The 22879-nt window shown below is 41.7% G+C and overlaps 1 pseudogene; it reads left to right on the plus strand.

Annotated features, from left to right (window-relative positions):
- Positions 1-10274: 10274 nt before the first annotated feature.
- On the plus strand, positions 10275-21039 carry LOC147004878 (disks large homolog 5-like; annotated as a pseudogene).
- The last annotated feature ends 1840 nt before the right edge of the window (positions 21040-22879 follow it).

The raw sequence follows: 22879 nt of genomic DNA on the forward strand, positions 1-22879 counted from the left end.
GTGAAAAAACACAAACTGAGCCTCTTCCCCAGATTAGAACTGGATCTGGACCCTTCCATTTATTAGTCAGGGCGTCCTTCCATTTTACCAATGCATAAGAATTAGAAGTAACTGGGTGCCAGTGGCGTTCCGCTGCAGACTGACCTTTAATGTCAGTTTGCAAAAAGTTTAGGACAAATAAGGTGAAGGCAAGATGAGCCTTTGGTGACCTTGGGGGAAATGCTCTGAATTAACTTTGCTAGGTAATTTAGAATATAGGAATCTCTAATAATTGAACTGAATATTAGACCAGTCTAAGATTGAGTTAGAATGGCTGGTCACACTGAAGAAGAGTGAAAAATCATTATGACTCTATTAAATGACTAATTTTACTAAGTCTGAATATACAGTCTCTGATGTACTATTGCCATAAAGTTAAAAGGCTAGAAGCTAGTCTAAACTGGAAAAATGACAAGCAAGGATTTAAGGTAAACTTCCCTTGAGAAGCATTAGTTAATAAAATACTTTCCACTTAGGAAACAATATATACTGAAAGATTAAAACTTTTGGCTTCTTGTAAAGAAGCAGAAACAATAAACATTTTTCTTACATAATGTAAAGCTATATTAGCCATACGTAGAGGCAAAATTTTCTAGTGATTACCAGTTTACTAGAAGCAAAAATCTTTGAATTTAAGCATTATTTTAAACATCTGAATAGATCTGTAACACTGTTAAAAAGAAATTTTCTTGAACACAGGGAAAAACTTTTTTAGGCATTGTTTGCAAAACAAAAGAAAGGGCCACAAGCCGCTCTGGGGCTGCCCAGAGCCCTGTATTGACTCAAAGGTAAAATACTTTTTAATCTGAGCATTAATCTTAAATTTGCAATCAAACTGCAAGCTGCAGTCAATGGAACAATGGCAGTTTTAACCATAATTTTTAAGTTTTTGTGCAAGGTTAGGATAATATCTACAACTTTGGGAAAGCAAAACCTATGTTTAAAACAATTTATCACTGTTAAAATCAATATTAGAAGCATTACTATCATATTACGAAGTTTGGATATCAATTAATACCTATGAATACCTATTAAAGCAAGCTTTAACGCTTTAATAAAGAGGCATTGCTTTATATCTTATCTTAAATTTTACTATTTAGGATAGGAACCACATTGATCATTATCTAAACTAGAAATATCTTAAGAGACTCAGCCTCTGAAGCTTAATCTCAAACTCTAACTGCTGAGCCGTGTGTCCCTATGAGTAGCACCTCCCGAAGTGGTGACTATAGGTGAAGCAGGAGATTCGCAAGAGGACCAATTCTCATTAAGGTAATGGGCAATTCTTCTATCTGAGTGATTTTTGTTAAAATTCAGTCCATCATCAGAGTTTCCACATTTATCAATTTTTGAGTTAAGAAGATCTTTTTCTGAGGAGGCCTTCTCTGATAGGCACTCCTCCTGAGATACCACAAGCTCCGCCTGAGGGCTATTTAGCCCTGGAAAAGTTGCATCTTTTATAGCATCATTTACAAGCGTCCAGAGACCTAGGGTAAAATTATCTGTCTGAGCGATATTCAAGGCCTCACCAACTTTCTCCCAGGTTCCACAATCTATCGTTTCTTCTTCTTTGAACCATGGACAACAGCTATCTATCTTATCTAAAAAATTTCTTACTAATTGTACTTCAAGCCTTACTCCTCTGGCCTGAAGCAACTCCTGAACACTAAAAACAACCGCCTGATCCATGACTTTAAACCCTTCCTTCTTCCACCTAAACAGCTTTCTAAAAAGCTGCGGCACACCGCCTGTCTCCGTATCTAGTTCTGATTAACGAACTACTGACCCCAAGCAGAAACAGTGTTGGGTCAGCACTGATTCAAACTTGATTCGTATCCTACCACATCCTCAGCAACACTTTACAAAACTGAAATTTTAGGCTAGCGCTAGCATGTGTACCTGTCCGTTGCTCCGATGCTCCTCTGATACGAAAATCCTTTCCTTTCTTGTGGAGCTCCACACAGCAGTCGTTTCTCTTAGCATCCCTCTGCCATTCTTCAGGTCCCAGTTCTGGCGCCAACTGTTGCGGCCTGCCCGCAGTCCACAACACGAACGGTTCAACTGAGAATGGCAGTTCGAACTGAAAAGAGAGGAATCTAGACGGGGCGGAAGAAACAATGGAGCCAAGACAACGAACATTCTGATCAAGGCTCAATTTTACTATTTTCAGACACTCAGTTATAAAGGAAAGGGGAGGGAACCCAACTTCCCGCCAAGTAACTCAGGGTCCAGTAGCAGGACAAACACGTGTGTGCCTCCAGGCAGCAAAGGCAGGTTCCAGCAGTAGGCGTGGCAGGACGAATGAGCAGGTAGCTCCACCCTTGAGCAAACAGGTTCCAGGCTGGGGGAAGGGAGGCCACAGCTTAGTTAGGCTTTTATTGCTGTGAACAGACACCATGACCAAGAAAAGTCTTATAAATGACAACATTTAATGGGGCTGCTTACAGTTTCAGAGGTTCAGTCTGGTATCACCAAGGTTTCAACATGTCAGCGTCTAGGCAGGCATAGTGTAGAGTTCTGCATCTTCATCTGAAGGCTGCTAGCATTTACAAACCATTCCATTCCCTAGTCCCCATAGGCTTGTTCTAACACATGAGTCTGTGGGGGCCATATCTAGACATAGCATAATAAAAACATACATTTAGTCCTACATCCAAATTCCCACAGTCTATAGCAGTCTCCATAATGTTAAAAGTCCAAAGTTCAAACTCTCTTGTGAGATTCATCCAGTCACTTAACTAGAATCCTCAAAGCAAGACAGGAAACCAGCTGGGCAAACTTCAAACATCTCCTTGTCTGATATCAAAGTGGTCTTCAAATCTCCAAAGCCATTTTCATTTTGTTTACTGCAAACTTCTTTTTCCTGAGCTGGTTCCAATCCTTATTTGCAGCTTTCTTCAGTAGATAACCTATGTCTCTGGCATGTAGAAAATCTTAGTTCTCCAAGGCAACTTTAATGATATACCTTCTTGTTTCAATGTCTGAGAACCACACATGAACTTTCGGGCTCCTCCAATGAGCTTGCTTCACTTCTTCAGCTTAGTTTGATCCACTCTACTCTTGCTGCTGCTCTTGGTGATCATCCCATGGTACTGGCATCTCCAATACACTGGGATATTCAGCTGCAAGTAGGCTTCAGCAATAACATCTCACAGGCTCTCTTCGTAGTGCCAAGCATGGCCCCTGTAGTTCAGGTCTGTCAACTGCAGCTGAGGCTGCCTCTGTACCAATGGCCTTCCATGGCTTCTCACAGTACCAAGCCTCAGCTGCTCTTCATGACCCCTTCATGCCTTCAAAACCGGTATCACCAGGGTGACTCTTACACATTACCAAGTACCGCTGCAGCACAAGGTACAACCTTGGCTAACTCTAGAACATTGCTTCTTTGTGTTCTCAGAAAACCCTTCCCAGAAGATATCACCTCAGTGATGCTGGTCTCTTCATCACCACTAATTTCTTAGATCCAGCTAACCAGCATCAACTGTTGCAGTAGTCTCCTTCTCCTCTTGACTATAAACCCAGAGACACATGGCTGAAGCTATCAAGTTCTGCTGCTTGCAGGAGCTGGAGCAAAATTATCACTAGCTTTCTGTTTTCCAACTCCTTCCCTGTCTGTGCTTGGATGTGCTGGATCATGCTGACCTTGAACTCAGAGATCTGCTTGGATTTATATCCTGGAATTAAAGCTATGTACCACCATACCTGGATCATAACTTAACTGGGTAGGATGTTGCCCCAAGGTCACCACTTTGTTAATTCAATTTAGTATCCTTGAACACAGGACTCAGAATCATTTCACTTCTTAGTGCCATTTTAATACTTGATCCATATATTTTATATTTTTCCTTTGAAAACTTGCAATGATTGTTCAAAATGCTCTTCATGAGACTTAACCAGAGAATAAACTTTATTCTGGACTTTTTTGTTATAATTAATAATAAAACATGAGTGAGGCTTTTGCTTAGCATTATACAGAATCTTCAGACAAGGGTAGAAAGCAGCCATGTTCTTCACCATGATACCACATAAACAGTGTCTAGGCCACATACTCAAATTTTTTTCCACTGAACCCTCTTGGGCCAGGTCTGCACAGTTCAACTCAATCTCAGCAATGATGTCTTTCATAGTTTTACTAGAACAGCTCATAAAGACCCACTTAAAGCATTACACTGCTTTCCATATCCAATGTGACAAAATCTACATTGTTCCAGACAAAAGCATGGTCAGGCCTTTCATAGGAATACCCCACTCCCAGTACCAATTTCTGTCTTAGGGTTTTACTGCTGTGAACAGACACCATGACCAAGGCAACTCTTATAAGGGACAACATTTAATTGGGGCTGGCTTACAGCTTCAAAGGTTCAGTACAGTATCATCAAGGCAGGAACATGGCATTATCCAGGTAGGCCTGGTAGAGGGGAAGCTGAGAGTTCTACATCTTCATCTGAGGGCTGCTAGCTTAATACTTGCTTCCAGGTAGCTAGGAGTAAGATATTAAAGCCTGAGCCTACAGTGACACACCTACTCCAACAAGGCCACACCTCCAAATAGTGCCACTCCCTGAGCCAACCATATACAAACCATCACACAAGAATAGCTAAAATAATCTGGTACAATGGAAGAGATTGTGAAGGTATCACTTATTCCTGATTTAAACTATAATATAGAGCAATAGTAAAATCTCTTTTCAAATGACCTTGCTTGTCACAATTAAAACATCTACCATCTTCACTTTTCTTGAGATTTTTAGAAGTTACTTCTCCTATCCAATTAGCATCATAAAGGTGAGATCCAGTATCAGTTGTGTCTCTAATCCATTCCTCTATTAGTGCTGATCTTGCCTTTAGAGGTGTAATCATCATTTTGCTAGCATTTTCAAAAGCCAAAGATAAAATCCATATTCTTCACGCTTCTGGATCTGATATTATCCTATTTCCAGCTGAAGTTAATCTTTGCAAAAACAAAACAAAAACAAAAAAACAAACAAACAAAAAAGTATCCTATTTCCAACTCAAGTTAATCTTCGCAAACAAACAAACAAACAAACAAACAAAACCGTGAAGGCTTTCTTTGGGCCTTGAATAATATTAGTAAGTAATTCGGACCTCTTTCCTGAGAACTTATCCCAGTTGCTCCACGCATATAAAGCTGCTAAATGACATTGTACCAAGGTATCATCATCCAATCCAAGGTGGCTTTATAACTCAGCATATTTACCTTTACCTAGTATCGGGTCATGAGAAATATCAATGTGTCTGGTTTGATTTTTTTGTTCTGTAGCCTGGGCTTCTTCTTTTCATTGTAACTGAAGCATTGTTTCAAATATTATGATTGCAAAATCTTTCCAGACTTGGGAAGCAGTTCTGTTCTGAGTTCATGAATTTAACATCTTCACATAACGTGAATTCATCCTACGGGAAACAACTGCTTGCTTAAGACTCCTAGATCTGATATGTCTAAAGGATTCTATTTAATTTCTCCGTAACCTCGGTGGTACCTATTGCCTCATGGTATTCCTTGTGTAGTAACTGGATAAACAAAGGTTGCTTTTCTAACAGTCTTCAGACACCTATTTTCAGTTTTACTATGCTGTGGCATGTTAGGCTCTAGTCTATAAACCTTACTCTGTATCAGAGCATCTGAGTATGTTGTTGTTGTTGTTGTCTATAAGTCTCTCTAATTTTCCTGCTAAGGCTTGTATCTTACCAATCCACTTTTTCTTTGGGCTCTTAAAGAAAACCATTATAGCTATTAAGAATGAAGTATAAGATACAAAAATGGTAAGAACTGGAATCTGTATTGAGCCAATTGCAGTGAAGTCATTTAGCATTTCATTTTCTGTTACTATTTTCCAGCCATCTAGAGTAGCACTATTCAAGGTCCTCAAACCCCGCAATATGATTCTTACCAATCTTACCTCTCTCCTTGAAGACCTAGGTGACTTGCCAAAGTCTGATCACTCCTCAGTTTGTCCAGAGCAAGAGTGAGCTCTATGTCCGTGGGTCTTCCTAAAAATCAGGAGCATCAAAATGTTATTTTAACAAACACAACTCCCATCCATTAAATTTTACCAAGGAAGACACATGAGCCAGATGTGGGGGTGAAAGGCTGCTATTTCAGAGACACAGGAAAGCACCCACCTGACCTTACTACTCCACTGACTGACATCTAGATGGGAAACATTTTTTTTCTTATACCTTTATGTATTTCCTTAATTTCCTCTATTGTTACACAAGTCTAATACTCTTCTTTTTTTTATTAGATATTTCTTTATTTACATTTCTTTTTGAGATTTTTATAACCTTTATATTTTTTCATCTTAGGTATTTTTTATTAGATATTTTCTTTATCTGCATTTCAAATGTTATCTCGTTTCCTGGTTTCCCCTCCAAAAAGCTCCTACCCCATCCCTCCTCCCCCTGCTCACCAACCCACCCACTCCTGCTTCCTGGCCATGGCATTCCTTACACTGGGACATAGAGCCTTTTCAGGACCAAGGGTCTCTCCTTCCATTGATGTCCAACAAGGCCATTCTCTGCTACATTTGCAGCTGGAGCCATGGTCCCTTCATGTGTACTCTTTGGTTGGTAGTTTAGTCCCTTCTCCTACTCTATGCTGTCTTAAATACCCTTTGTTCAAAGAACCTACTTTCTGTTTGCTTATTTTCTTTCCCTTTCAGCTGGTTACATGCTATGCCTATTGACTAGTGGTTGATATTATTTAGCTTTGGAATGAAGTTGTGTGCTAGGGCCACAACAGAAGAGAAAGCTCTTGTTTACAGTAAACAGACAGCTCTTGGGTAAAAGGTCTGTGCTGTGTGAGCTACACCACAGCAAGGATTTTTCAGAAGGAAACACAATCCTGGGGTTCAAGTGTGATCAAACATCCTGCAACGTTAACCAGTAATGCCCTGTTCATTGTATAAATGGAGCTTTCTGCCCACACTTCTGGTTCTTTCCAGGCATGTCTGAGTGTGTCATCATGGGAATTCCAAGGACAATAAGAACTGGGCTCTTCAAGCTATTGCACAACACCAACAGGGACCCAAAAGCACCTAGGAGACCCTGATTTATTTTCTAAAGATTTATTAATTTATTACGTTTACAATCTTCTATTTGCATGTTATCCTGCAGGCCAGAAAAGGGCACCAGATTTCATGGTTAGCTCTCTAGATGGTTATCAGCCAACATGTGGTTGCTGGAAATTGAACTCCGCATCTCTGAAACTGCACACAGTGCTCTTAAACTCTGAGCCATCTCTTGAGCCCAGAAACCCCTGATTTTTGACACAGATGAATTTTCCATCCCTTTTGTCACATAATTAATGGCAAGGTGTCACAATTTCTGACTGGCTCATTGTCCTAAGTGCCATTGAATAGAAAAGTAGGGATTCAGGAGTCACCCCACAAACCACACAAACACTGCTCTCACTTAATCAGTCATAGTTTATTGAATGCACGCCCCAAGACTGATTAACCAGGACAAAAGCTCAAGGCTTTTTTATGGACATTTCATAGGGTCAGCTAACTCTAAAAACTACAATGAGTTCACGCACAGGTGCCCTGGGAAATGGCCCAGACTCAAGCCTTTTTAGATATAATAGTTCATGTTGACTTTGAATTGAATGGATCCTACCTGGCATTTATACTTGTGGAATTTCCTAAGATTAACAAACCGCTTAACATACAGAACATAACTGGATATATGGTCAACATGACTCTGCTCTGAGTACTTTTTTTCATACATGACTGGCAGGCATATACAGCAACAGTATAAAGTAGCTCACAGGCATGGAACAAGATGGCCACAGCTATGCAAGGAAGATAAGCTTCAACAGGAACAACTTTGTATCAATAGAAAAGATGTCTTCATGACCTTATCATGGTCAGACTTAGTCCATGGCCACAACCAGAGCTCCTAAGATGGGGAAAAGAAAATGTGTTTGTTACCTGAAGTGAGGGGTCACAGCAGTGTTGCTCAGCCTGCTCAGTGCCCATTCCACCTCACTCTTTCCCCACAGAGGATCCCAAGGTGTGCCCCCACCTTCCCTGTGAGCCAGGTCTAGGCCCACAAAGGCTGCTTCCCCACTCCTCAGTTATGCCGGATTCTCCACTAATGTACTCTTGTAAATAAATACGTTACTGTCACCTCATTACTGATGGTTGTCACCTCTTAAAGGGTAAACCACACCCAGTAACGAGCTGTTGCTTGACTACACACAACTCTATAACAAATCTGGGCCCTAGGAAATATAACAAGATAAATCTGGCATGGATCTTCACAAACTCTGCCCTGTACTGAACTTAGAAAAGTGGGGGTGGAAGAAAGATGTATGGTTAAATAGCCAACCAGGTTCACGTTGTGTCAGTTTGATTTAATCTCAGGACAAGGAAGGGGAGTAACTCTGATGTCTTCTGTATAGCCCCTTGAAGTGATCAGTGGGGTCTGGATTCAGCACAAGACACATCCTGCAGTAACACCATCATTCATGGAAGGCAGAATTTTTCATAGGCACAGTACTTTGCTGGCAGCACTGGATATTACTCAGTAGTTAAGATGGTGATGGTCACTCTCATTTGGTCTTCTGTGAACCTAAACAATTATAAGGGATAGACTCTTAGAATTGAATGATCATTGCCAATACTCTCCATCTTTCCAGAATGAAAGACTGGTAGGGCAAGAATGGTAAGAGGTAAAGGATTGGTAGGCGAGGCCTTGGATGTAGGGTGTGTTTCAGTTTTGTTTTTAGACAGGTTCTCAAGTATCCCAAGTTGCTCTCTACCTGGCTTGCCAGGTTAACCATGAGCTCAGATAATCCTGCTTCCACTTTCAAATAGGTAGGCTTACCAGAAGAGCCTCCAAGAACTGTGGGGACAACACTAGTCACTGAGACCTGGATTTCCAAATGTTGAGGTCTGCACTCCCCACCTAGTATAGATGTAACCATTTAGTTACATGCCTGCCAACTACTTCATATTGTTGCTGTAATATACTTGCCAATCATTGATACAGAAAAAAAAACTTTGACTCAGGACAAGGTCATGTTGATTACATCCTGTTATGTTCTATGTTCTATATGACATTTGCTAATCTTAAGGAATTCCACAAAGCTTTACATAGTATCCATTAAATTAATGATTAATATGCACACTTATATCTAAAATTACCTTTGTCAGAGCTAACCATTGGACAACACTTCCTGTATCTTCATATGAGCTACTTGTGTTTTTGTACATTTTTTTCTTTACATGTTAACAAAGATATATGTTTGGGGCCATGCATTTGCCCCTAATTCTGAGCTATGGTTCTTATCAATCAGTATTAGGGTATGCATTCAATAAACCATTCCTGATTGGCCTAGATAGGTGTTTGGGTGGTTTGGGGGCTACTCAGAAATAAAAACTACATGCTAGTCCCTTAGACTATCAACTGAAATATGTCTGTAGTATTGTCCTACATCGTCTGCCTGCATCCCACTACCCCACACCTCTTAACTATATTCTTATTTTCAGACATAATCTCATAGTTATATCACAAAGCCCTGTAAGCAATCTTGCTTTGGTATGTTTGGTGCACAGAGGAGAGCCCCAGTCTCGGCCCAAGGCCTTTTTCATTGATGGCTCCACTATTTCACTGTCCTATGTCAACAGATCTCCACACTTTTGTCAGCACCATGATGGCTGCACATCTCTCTCCTAAGGGATCTTGGAGCAACTTTCAAATGCTAAACACATGGCTTCTATGACTGTACCCCCTAATTCACAAGCACATTGCAACCTGCCCTGCAGGCTGTGCCTGGATGTGCTTTTAAGCACCTATACATGATAAGGCAGAAGATCTTTCCTCATCTGCTGTGATTCCTCAGCGGTAGTTAATGGCTCATATTCCTGTGATTAGAAAATTTGATGTAGGAATGATACATTTCTGGGCAAGGTTTGGAAAGGAAACACTTAGTTCCATACATAGGAATGACTTTGGTGTTGTTGATCAAGCCTTCAGCAAACTCTAGCTTTGGAAGGAGGAGGTTCTAGATGGCTATGCCCCAGCAGAGTCTCCAGGAAAGGGCACCTCGGCTTCCTGTCACTACAAGGAGGAACATTAGCAGGAAGGCAAAGGCTGTACCCCATGACATCAGCAGTCCCTTCTTGGAGAGTTCTTGGCATCCCCTGTGATGTCACCAGTCTTGTAGTAACAAGTGCACTGAGGTTTCTCAGTCAGTGGCTAGAGAATACATCCATGGACATGTTTGCCTGACTCAGTAAACTTTCTGTGAGAGCCAGTGTGGATGGGAGAAAGGCCAGAGAGAGGAGGGAGGATGCTGGCCTTCCATCTGAGAGTAATGAAGGACGAAGGAGGTGGACTTGGAGAATGTGGAGTAAGACCTGGGAAGTGGATGTTGAGCTCCCTGGAAGGGGTGGCCTGAAATGGCCTTTCTAGTAATGGGGCACAGGAACTGGAGTCTCTGGGTAGCGGAAAATTTTCCATGATTATCACAATTCTTGAACATCAAGGATTTCAGAACATTACTTTCTCCATCCCCTAAGGCAGGAGTTGGCAAGGTTAAAGCTGTTATGCTGTGAACTTCAAGTTTTTACTTTTATTGGGGATCGTGGATGTTACATAGGGACATAATGAGATAATCAGGAGTCACCTAGTGTCTATCCTATGCCAGTTTAGATCAGGGCATTACTGAACTTCACTCTCATGGCTTCCTTTAGCTTCAGTGGCTATCTGGCAGTAGTACTAGGGAGAGAATTGTCCTCTAGGCCATGACCTCACGTTCTCAGAACTCCTCTGACCTCCTCTCCCTGACAACGCGAACCTTAACTTTCATTATCATCTGTTGCAAGTGGCAGGCATTTCTTTACTATCACCATACACCTGTCAGAGTTGATACACTCAGACAGAAACTGGATCCTATTATCACATCTGGGTGTTTGGTCTTTAAGTAAGGGGAATTGATCAGTCTGTTGACCATGTGCTCCCACTGCATGACTTTTTAATCCAAATACATGGGCCTTGAGTGACAGGGTTAAAGATCTGAGCATCTCCAGAGCACCCAAGTAGTGTGGACATTGAATTCATGATCTGACTTCTGAAACCACAGGCTTGAGGGCTCTGAAGCCAAGTGGCACACTGTGAAGGTGTTAATAAGCTAAGAGAAGACATCTCTGTGGTCATCATAAGAATACATAGGGAGGCAGAGGAAACACCTGTCTGCTTACATCTTCTGGTCTCTATAGAGGGATGGTAGAACTGAGATCCACTGAGGAGGCATCTCAAGCCAGGACCAAACTCTTGGTGGTGTCACTGGGTTCCAGGCATGTTCTCTTTCTGGTTGGGCCTCAGGGTGTTCTGTCTACACTCTATGCATTCTCAACATGCAAGTTCACTTGTGTTCTTTTACCTACAGAGGCTGGCAGACAGACATCATTTCCTGCAACTGTCCTAAGCAAAAAGCCAGCCCAGTAGGAAGAAGAGAGGCTGACCAAAGAGCTGTAGCTCATTACTCAGGAGAGAAACAAGCTGAGAGATTGCCTGACCTCCCTCACAGAGGGATCCATGAATAAGAGGTATGCATTGCTCCAAACCCTGTGGTGTCAGTCTGGGATCTGCAATGTCACTCTCATCCTTTTAAGGTAGTGGGATCTAGGAAGCTGTACCTCCACAATGTCCCTGTGTTCAACCTCATATCTGTAAATGCTTCTTAGAGGAGAGGCAGAACCTGAAGTTTGGTCAGGAGTGAGATGGGGAGTGAACTCTTCTGCTCCCTCCAATAGAAAAGCTGAACTTGGGGTCTGACTAAATAATTCAGGGGTAGAGGCAGTGGGGAGTAAGTTCCCAGCATGCATTTAAAAAACCCTTGAGGGAACTTAGTCTGCACAGGTGAGAGTGTGCACCACAGAGGCAGACAGCTTCTGGGACAGGCAGGAGCCACAGAGCCACGGAGGCAGCACCCTTTTGTGGCCGCAGACATCCGGCACCCTCCCAGCCGGAGGACAGTGGTCAGCCCTGCACAGGAGACCTCTGCCTCAGGAGCAGGGAGCGCCATCTTGGTTCTGGGACTCCGCTGAACTTAGGAACTTGGTCTGCGCAGGTGAGGGTGTGCACCACAGAGGCAGACAGCTTCTGGGACAGGCAGGAGTAACTGAGCCACTGAGGCAGCACCCTTTTCGGACCGCAGACATCCGGCACCCTCCCAGCTGGAAGACAGTGCTCCGCCCTGCACGGGAGCCCTCTGACTTAGGAGCAGAGAGTGCCATCTTGGTTCCAGGACTCTGCCGAACTTAGGAACTTAGTCTGCACAGGTGAGAGTGTGCACCACAGAGGCAGGCAGCTTCTGGGACAGGCGGGAGCCACAGAGCCACTGAGGCAGCACCCTTTTGTGGCCGCAGACATCCGGCACCCTCCCAGCCAGAGGAGAGTGGTCAGCCCTGCACTGGAGGCCTCTGCCTCAGGAGCAGGGAGTGCCATCGTGGTTCCAGGACTCCGCCGAACTTAGGAACTTAGTCTGCACAGGTGAGAGTGTGCACCACAGAAGCTGACAGCTTCTGTGACCTGCCAAAGCAACACAGCATCTGGGAAAGATCCTGTTTTGGGCCTTTTTCTTCGGCCAGGAGGAGGTCCAAACACCAGATATCTGTGCACCTTCCCAGTAAGAGAAGAGCTTGCCAGCAGAGAGTGCTCTAACCACTGAAACTCAGAGGAGAGAGCCTGTCTCCCAGGTCTGCTGATGGACAGTAATCAGAATCACCAGAAGAACAATCTCTAAACAGAGACAACTATAACAACTAACTCCAGAGATTACCAGATGGCGAAAGGTAAACGTAAGAATCTTACTAACAGAAACCAAGACCACTCACCATCAACAGAACCCAGCACTCCCACTTCGCCCAGTCCAGGGCACCCCAACAAACCCGAAAAGCTAGACCTGGATTTAAAAGCATATCTCATGATGATGGTAGAGGACATCAAGAAGGACTTTAATAACTCACTTAAAGAATTACAGGAGAACATTGCTAAAGAGTTACAAGTCCTTAAAGAAAAACAGGATAACACAGTCAAACAGGTAGAAGTCCTTAAAGAAAAACAGGAAAAGACAACCAAACAGGTAGAAGTCCTTAAAGAAAAACAGGAAAACAAATCCAAACAGGTGATGGAAATGAACAAAACCATACTAGACTTAAAAAGGGAAATAGACACAATAAAGAAAACCCAAAATGAGGCAACACTGGAGATAGAAACCCTAGGAAAGAAATCTGGAACCATAGATGCGAGCATCAGCAACAGAATACAAGAGACGGAAGAGAGAATCTCAGGTGCAGAAGATTCCATAGAGAACATCGGCACAACAATCAAAGAAAATGGAAAATGCAAAAAGATCCTAACTCAAAACATCCAGGAAATACAGGACACAATGAGAAGAACAAACCTACGGATAATAGGAATGGATGAGAATGAAGATTTTCAACTCAAAGGACCAGCAAACATCTTCAACAAAATTATAGAAGAAAACTTCCCAAATCTAAAGAAAGAGATGCCCATGAACATACAAGAAGCCTACAGAACTCCAAATAGACTGGACCAGAAAACAAATACCTCCCGACACATAATAATCAGAACAACAAATGCACTAAATAAAGATAGAATACTAAAAGCAGTAAGAGAAAAAGGCCAAGTAACATATAAAGGCAAGCCTATCAGAATTACACCAGATTTTTCACCAGAGACTATGAAAGCCAGAAGATCCTGGACAGATGTTATACAGACACTAAAAGAACACAAATTCCAGCCCAGGCTACTATACCCAGCCAAACTCTCAATTAACATAGATGGAGAAACCAAACTATTCCACGACAAAACCAAATTCACACATTATCTTTCCACGAATCCAGCCCTTCAAAGGATAATAACAGAAAAAAACCAATACAAGGATGGGAACCATGCCCTAGAAAAAACAAGAAGGTAATCCCTCAACAAACCTAAAAGAAGACAGCCACAAGAACAGAATGCCAACTTTAACAACAAAAATAACAGGAAAGAACAATTACTTTTCCTTAATGTCTCTTAATATCAATGGACTCAACTCCCCAATAAAAAGACATAGACTAACAAACTGGCTACACAAACAAGACCCAACATTTTGCTGCTTACAGGAAACTCATCTCAGAGAAAAAGATAGACACTACCTCAGAATGAAAGGCTGGAAAACAATTTTCCAAGAAAATGGTCTGAAGAAACAAGCTGGAGTAGCCATTCTAATATCTGATAAGATTGACTTCCAACCCAAAGTCATCAAAAAAGACAGGGAGGGGCACTTAAAACTCATCAAAGGTAAAATCCTCCAAGAGGAACTATCAATTCTGAATATCTATGCTCCAAATACAAAGGCAGCCACATTCATTAAAGAAACTTTAGTAAAGCTCAAAGCACACATTGCACCTCACACAATAATAGTGGGAGACTTCAACACACCACTTTCACCAATGGACAGATCATGGAAACAGAAACTAAACAGAAACACAGTGAAACTAACAGAAGTTATGAATCAAATGGATCTGGCAGATATCTACATAACATTCTATCCTAAAACAAAAGGATATACCTTCTTTTCAGCACCTCATGGTACCTTCTCCAAAATTGACCACATAATTGGTCACAAAACAGGCCTCAACAGATACAAAAATATTGAAATTGTCCCATGCATCCTATCAGATCACCATGGACTAAGGCTGATCTTCAATAAAAAATAAATAATAGAAAGCCAACATTCACGTGGAAACTGAACAACACTCTTCTCAATGATACCTTGGTCAAGGAAGGAATAAAGAAAGAAATTAAGGACTTTTTAGAGTTCAAAGAAAATGAAGCCACAACATACCCAAACTTATGGGACGCAATGAAAGCATTTCTAAGAGGAAAACTCATAGCTCTGACTGCCTCCAAAAAGAAACTAGAGAGAGCACACATTAGCAGCTTGACAACACGCCTAAAAGCACTAGAACAAAAGGAGCAAATTCACCCAAGAGGAGTAGACAGCAGGAAATAATCAAACTCAGGGGCGAAATCAACCAAGTGGAAACAAGAAGAACTATTCAAAGAATCAATCAATCAATGAGCTGGTTCTTTGAGAAAATCAACAAGATAGATAAACCTTTAGCCAGACTCACTAGAGGGCACAGGGAAAGCATTCTAATTAACAAAATCAGAAATGAAAAAGGAGACATAACAACAGATCCTGAAGAATCCAAAACACCATCAGATCCTTCTACAAAAAGCTATATTCAACAAAACTGGAGAACCTGGATGAAATGGAGAAGTTTCTAGACAGATAATAGGTACCAAAGTTGAATGAAGATCAGGTTAATGATCTAAACAGCCCTATATCTCCCAAAGAAATAGAAGCAGTCATTAATAGTTTCCCAACCAAAAAAAGCCCAGGACCAGATGGGTTTAGTGAAGAGTTCTATCAGACCTTCAAAGAAGATCTAATTCCAGTTCTTCACAAACTATTCCACAAAATAGAAACGGAAGGTACTATACCCAACTCATTTTATGAAGCCACAATTACTCTGATACCTAAACCACAAAAAGAACCAACAAAGATAGAAAACTTCAGACCAATTTCCCTTATGAATATCGATGCAAAAATCCTCAATAAAGTTCTTGCTAACCGAATCCAAGAACACATCAAAACAATCATCCATCCTGACCAAGTAGGTTTCATCCCAGGGATGCAAGGATGGTTCAATATACAGAAATCCATCATCATAATCCAGTATATAAACAAACTCAAAGACAAAAACCACATGATCATCTCGTTAGATGCGGAAAAAGCATTTGACAAAATCCAACACCCATTCATGATAAAAGTCTTGGAAAGATCAGGAATTCAAGGCCCATACCTAAACATGATAAAAGCAATCTACAGCAAACCAGTAGCCAACATCAAAGTAAATGGTGAGAAGCTTGAAGCAATCCCTCTAAAATCAGGGACTAGACAAGGCTGCCCACTTTCTCCATAACTATTCAACATTGTACTTGAAGTCCTAGCCAGAGCAATTCGACAATAAAAGGAGATCAAAGGGATACAAATTGGAAAAGATGAAGTCAAAATATCACTTTTTGGAGATGATATGATAGTATATATAAGTGACCCTAAAAATTCCACCAGAGAACTCCTAAACCTGATAAACAGCTTCAGTGAAGTAGCTGGATATAAAATTAACTCAAACAAATCAAAGGCCTTTCTCTACAAAAAGAATAAACAGGCTGAGAAAGAAATTAGGGAAACAACACCCTTCTCAATAGTCACAAATAATATAAAATACCTTGGCGTGACTCTAACTAAGGAAGTGAAAGATCTGTATGATAAGAACTTCAAGTCTCTGAAGAAAGAAATTATAGAAGATCTCAGAAGATGGAAAGATCTCCCATGCTCATGGATTGGCAGGATCAACATTGTAAAAATGGCTATCTTGCCAAAAGCAATCTACAGATTCAATGCAATCCCCATCAAAATTCCAACTCAATTCTTCAACGAATTAGAAAGTGCAATCTGCAAATTCATCTGGAATAACAAAAAAACCTAGGATAGCAAAAACTCTTCTCAAGGATAAAAGAACCTCTGGTGGAATCACCATGCCAGACCTAAAGCTTTACTACAGAGCAATTGTGATAAAAACTGCATGGTACTGGTATAGTGACAGACAAGTAGACCAATGGAATAGAATTGAAGACCCAGAAATGAAGCCACACACCTATGGTCACTTGATCTTCGACAAGGGAGCTAAAACCATCCAGTGAAAGAAAGACAGCATTTTCAACAAATGGTGCTGGCACAACTCGTTGTTATCATGTAGAAGAATGTGAATTGATCCATTCCTATCTCCTTGTACTAAGGTCAAATCTAAGTGGATCAAGGAACTTCACATAAAACCAGAGACATTATAGAGGAGAAAGTGGGGAAAAGCCTTGAAGATATGGGCACAGGGGAAAAAATCTTGAATAGAACAGCAATGGCTTGTGCTGTAAGATCGAGAATTGACAAGTGGGACCTCATGAAACTGCAAAGCTTCTGCAAGGCTAAAGACACCATCAATAAGACAAAAAAACCACCAACAGATTGGGAAAGGATCTTTACCTATCCTAAATCAGGTAAGGGACTAATATCCAATATATATAAAGAACTCAAGAAGGTGGACTCCAGAAAATCAAATAACCCCATTAAAAAATGGGGCTCAGAACTGAACAAAGAATTCTCACCTGAGGAATACCGAATGGCAGAGAAGCACCTGAAAAATTGTTCAACATCCTTAATCATCAGGGAAATGCAAATCAAAACAACCCTGAGATTCCACCTCACACCAGTCAGAATGGCTAAGATCAAAAATTCAGGTGACAGCAGATGCTGGCGAGGATGTGGAGAAAGAGGAACACTCCTCCATTGTTGGTGGGATTGCAAGCTTGTGCAACCACTCTGGAAATCAGTCTGGTGGTTCCTCAGAAAATTGGACATAGTACTACCGGAGGATCCAGCAATACCTCTCCTGGGCATATATCCAGAAGATGTCCCAACCGGTAGGAAGGACACATGCTCCACTATGTTCATAGCAGCCTTATTTATAATAGCCAGTAGCTGGAAAGAACCCAGATTCCCCTCAACAGAGGAATGGATACAGAAAATATGGTACATTTACACAATGGAGTACTACTCAGCTATTAAAAAGAATGAATTTATGAAATTCCTAGCCAAATGGACGGACCTGGAGGGCATCATCTTGAGTGAAGTAACACAATCACAAAGGAACTCACACAATATGTATTCACTGATAAGTGGATATTAGCCCAAAACTTAGGATACCCAAGATATAAGATACAATTTGCTAAACGCATGAAACTCAATTAGAATGAAGACCAAAGTGTGGACATTGTGCCCCTTCTTAGAATTGGGAACAAAACACCCATGGAAGGAGTTACAGAGACAAAGTTTGGAGCTCTGATGAAAGGATGGACCATCTAGAGACTGCCATATCCAGGGATCCATCCCATAATCATCTTCCAAACGCTGACACCATTGCATACACTAGCAAGATTTTGCTGAAAGGACCCAGATATAGCTGTCTCTTGTGAGACTATGCCGGGTCCTAGCAAACACAGAAGTGGATGTTCACAGTCAGCTATTGGATGTATCACAGGGCTCCCAATGGAGAAGCTAGAGAAAGTACCCAAGGAGTTAAAGGGATCTGCAACCCTATTGTTGGAACAACATGATGTACTAACCAGTACCCTGGAGCTCTTGTCTCTAGCTGCATATGTATCGAAAGATGGCCTAGTAGGCCATCAATGGAAAGAGAGGCCCATTGGACTTGCAAACTTTATATGCCCCAATACAGGGGAATGCCAGGGCCAAAAGAATGGGAATGGGTGGGTAGGGAAGTGGGGGGGGGGAGTATGGGGGACTTTTGGGATAGCATTGGAAATGTAATTGAGGAAAATACATAATAAAAAAATGTGAAAACAAAACAAATCAAAACAACAAAAATAAATAAATAAAAATAAAAAAAACCTTAACAGAATGTGGCTTTGTGAGGTTCTAGGTGATGTGAGTTTATGCTGAGTGTTTGTACTTGTCCGGCAGGTGACTGGGTGCTGGAAGCTTCTGGTAGCAGCTGGAGGGGCCTGGTCCCACATTGTTCTTCTCAGTGCTTGACTAGAAGGCCTGAAGCTCATGCCTGTTCCTCTTTGTCTGTGTGCCTTATACTCTGCGACACTAATGTTGCATGCATTTCTTCTGCATCTCATTGTGCTCTCTCTGTTTCTGACTCTGTCTCTCTCATTCTCTGGCACCATTTCCTTTTCTCTTTCTTGTGTGTCTCTGTGCCCACGTGCACATGCATGTGCTTATGTTTTACATGTTTATATTTCCATCCACACTTTGGAATCTAGGGGTCTGTGTTTTGGCCTGAGGATTTACCTGTATAAGAGTTTCAAGGTGATATTAGTGCTAAGGTCTTGGAGCCCCCACTTTATTCAACACTGTTCTTTGCCTATGTGGTCACAATTGTCCATACATATGTATGCCTTGGGCAGATTATAAAGCTGTGGTGATGGCTGGTCTCATCTCCAGGATTATGTGTAAGGTCTGCCACTGCAGTGCAGTGCAGGAGAAGGAGGTTATGTCATTTCTGCACAGCTTAGAGATGGAGAACACTGAGACTGAGAGAACTTCCAGGAGCTCAAGAAGGAGATAAACTTCTCTCAGTGAGGACCGGTCAGTGAGCCCACCAGTTGTAGAATGGCAATTTCTGCCTTCCTTTGTTTCTAGACTGGAGAGTCTGCAGGTCTGATTCTATCCCTCCCGCTTTTTAGCCATCAGTGTGCATTGGATCTTTTAGATTCAGGTTTCCTAAGTCTCTAAGAGACTATTACCCCTTCCAGTGTTGTCTAGGCATCCTCAGGAGCCTCTAGATAGAACAGTGATTCAGACCATGAGAGGGTTATTATGCAGTACTGGGACTCTGGGGCTCTGGGGCTCAGTCAGGGTTTAACAGAGCTGATGTGATGAAACACAAGGATAGAATGCCCTCCCTTTGTTCTACTCATCTCCCTTGAGGGTACTTGTCCTCTACTAATTGATGTTGCCCCAATGCCTTGGGCAGTCATGAATAGTTGGAGATCTACCCTGATTGTACTTGCACCCTACTAATTGGGTATTGCCCCAATGCATGGGCTTTCATGGGTAGATGGAGATCCCTCTTTCTTTTGGAGAAACATGGACGCTTATTGGTGTTTGGGCTGCAGCTATAATTTCTTCTTCCCTGAAATAGCTGTTTTCTGTTTGTGCAGCTGTCATGGATGTATTGAGATGGATTGTATTAGGTTTTCATAGAAACCAGGGTCCTGGTGGGCTTAATGGGCCTGTACATAGGAATGGAAGGAGGAGGCTGCAGGATCTTACTTACTACACAGAGGGTGTTTTCAGCAATTTGCACAGTTGGCTCATGATGGAGAAGTCTCGTATGAAGAAGTTGGTCACACTCAAGCAGGAAAGCAAGGAAGTACAGGCTGATTGGGCCCTCATTCATCAATATTTGGTGGACTTGAACCTGAGTGGTAAAGATGAACAGGAGGAGACCAGCAACCTCGAGACACAAGAACATCAGGTAGGGGCAAGCAGCTCAGTCAGGCTAATACTTTCTGACACCATTTGCCCATTGCATCATTTTTGCTTCCCCCCACTACCTTTCTAATCCATTCTCCCAAGCAGCCACCTCCCTCATGGAATGTAGTTATCCATTGCTCTGTCTATGCACAAGTATTCTGAGAAATTAGCATCTTATGAGACACTGAATTATTGCCAAGTATACCTTGCTGCTCTGCTTGAAGCTGCAGTCCAGTAAGGGTAGCAGATGAAAAACATGTCATATTTCCGCATGTCCTCATGATAGATGGGATGCTATGCAGAGCTTGAGAAAGCTCTAGGTCCTGTGACAGGAGTCATGTGAAATCCCAGGTGGGAAACACCTTGCAGAGATAAAAGCCAAATGCAAATATCAAATGAGTGCTTCAAAATGTCATCAACCTGGGTGGCATGTGGCCTTCTGCTTTCTTCCTGCAGTCCAAAGAGGTCTCATTCCACTGCCCAGTTCTTGGTTTGCGCTGTTAGAAATCTGAGTGGCAGCTTGTCAGCCCTTGTTTTTGTGAGTGTTGCTGGATACTTTGCCCTGCCTGCAGACATAACAGGTTACAGTTAAAAGATCAGAGTTGACAGTCTAGTTGAGATGTTTTGAGCCCTGACAGCTGACATTTAGGTCCCCACCAAGCCTGTGTCTCAGTAACTGCCTTCCTCTCCAAGATCTCAGAAACTGCAAGAGAGCTGGGATTGGCCACAGCAGAAGAAGAGAGCATCCTGCAGAATGAGTTGTCACCCCAGGAGGCCCCTGCTGAGCACCATCCCCAGCATCCACAATCTTCCTTGGATGAATCTTCCTCCATATAGTCCATTTCTTCAGTGTGAATAGCAGGGAGCCAGTGAGCCAGGTGATTCAGGGTGTTATTCCCTTTCGTGTTCTGGCAACACCCCTTGAGAGAGGACTGAGGTGACTGCCTCGCCACCAAGTGTCCAAGAAGAGAAACAGGCTGTTAAATGTGCAGTGAGAGAATGCTGCTTCACATAATTTTCTGTTAACGTTTTGGTTGAAGTTGTGCTTTTCGTTGTTTTGCATTTGGTTATGTTATTGGGATGTTATATGTTCTTGTTATCACTTTTCATTTTTGCTAATGCTTTTCACTGTTTATATTAACTGTCATTTAAAGCCTATTTTTAAATTTCTTATGAATAAAAAAATTTATTTTTAACTACTGACTCTATTTTATTTTATTTTAATCTTTTTTTTATACTCCAGATTTTATTCCCCTCTCCGTCCACCCTGACTATTCCACATCCCACACCTCCTCCCAAACCCCACCTGCCGTTTCCACTATCATGTCCCCAACCCCCTTCAATTCCCACTCCACCACACCTCTCAGCTCCCTGGGCCTCTAGTCTCTTGAGGGTTGGGTGTACCTTCTCTGACTAAACCCAGACCCAGCAGTCCTCTGCTGTATATGTGTTTGGGACTTCATATCACCTGGTATATGCTGCCTGGTTGGTGGCTTTTATTGTTAAGAAATGTTTTTGCTATTCTGGGATTTTTGCCTTTCCAGATGAATCCCCTGTCTTTGAAGAATTGTGTTGGGATTTTGATGGAGATTGCATTGAATCTGTAGATTGCTTTTGGTAAAATGGCCATTTTTACTATGTTAATCCTGCCAATCCATGAACATGGGAGATCTTTCCATTTTCTGAGATTTTCTTCAATATTGGTCTTCAGAGACTTGTTCTTGTCATATAGATCTTTCACTTGTTTGTTTAAAATCACACCAAGATATTTTATATTACTTGTGATTACTGTGAAGGATGTTGTTTCCCTATTTTCTTTCTCAGCCTGTTTATCATTTGTATAAAGGAAGGCTACTGATTGGTTTGAGTTAATTTTATATCTGGCCACTTTGCTGAAGTTGTTTATCAGGTATAGGAATGCGCTGGTAGAATTTTTGGGGTCCCACCTACCATTCCTCTAGAGGTTTTTAAAAGGATTCCTTCCTTTAGAGGCCTGGAAAGTCTATGCCTAGATCTTGAATGCAGGGTTTTCAGGGTTATAGTCCCTTTCATGATCCATTTGTATATGACCCAAGGTCCTAGGATGCTGAATATTCATGGATAACCAAAGTTGACTTGGGACAATGACTCAAAGTTAATTGTCTTACACTTATAAAAAATTAAACTGTGGATTCTCATGGAATTATAAGAGAAAGATTTATTGAGAAATAAGAATTGTAGAAAAGTTAGAGTTTGAGGAAATGTAAGATACTAAACTTATAAAACACCAGAAATAAGAAGGATTCTCAAACAAACAGACAAACATCAAATTCCTTGGTCTTTCTTATTTATTTATTCACCCCATTCATACCCCATCCATTCATTCATTTTTAGCAGCATCATGACAGAGGACAAAGGCTAAATTGATCTCTGTTGAGGTTGTTTACCTCTCTGGGCTATCATGGGCTAAAACAATAACCTGTCAATACATTATAGATGTCCCCTTGGCCCAACCATTGAGATGATCATACATTGTTCATATGTTTCCTACCCAGACAAGGGTGGTTGGTAGTTGAAGTCCACCCTTGTCCATTTCAGACTTGTGCTTTGTAGCTATTGATCTTAATTATCTGTTAGATTTTAGTCACTTACTGACATTTCTACCTGCAGGTACCCCAAGTGCTATTACTTAGACTTA

This window comes from Mus caroli, unplaced genomic scaffold (genome assembly GCF_978045245.1).
Source record: "Mus caroli unplaced genomic scaffold, Mus_caroli_1 scaffold_4, whole genome shotgun sequence".
NCBI lineage: Eukaryota > Metazoa > Chordata > Mammalia > Rodentia > Muridae > Mus > Mus caroli.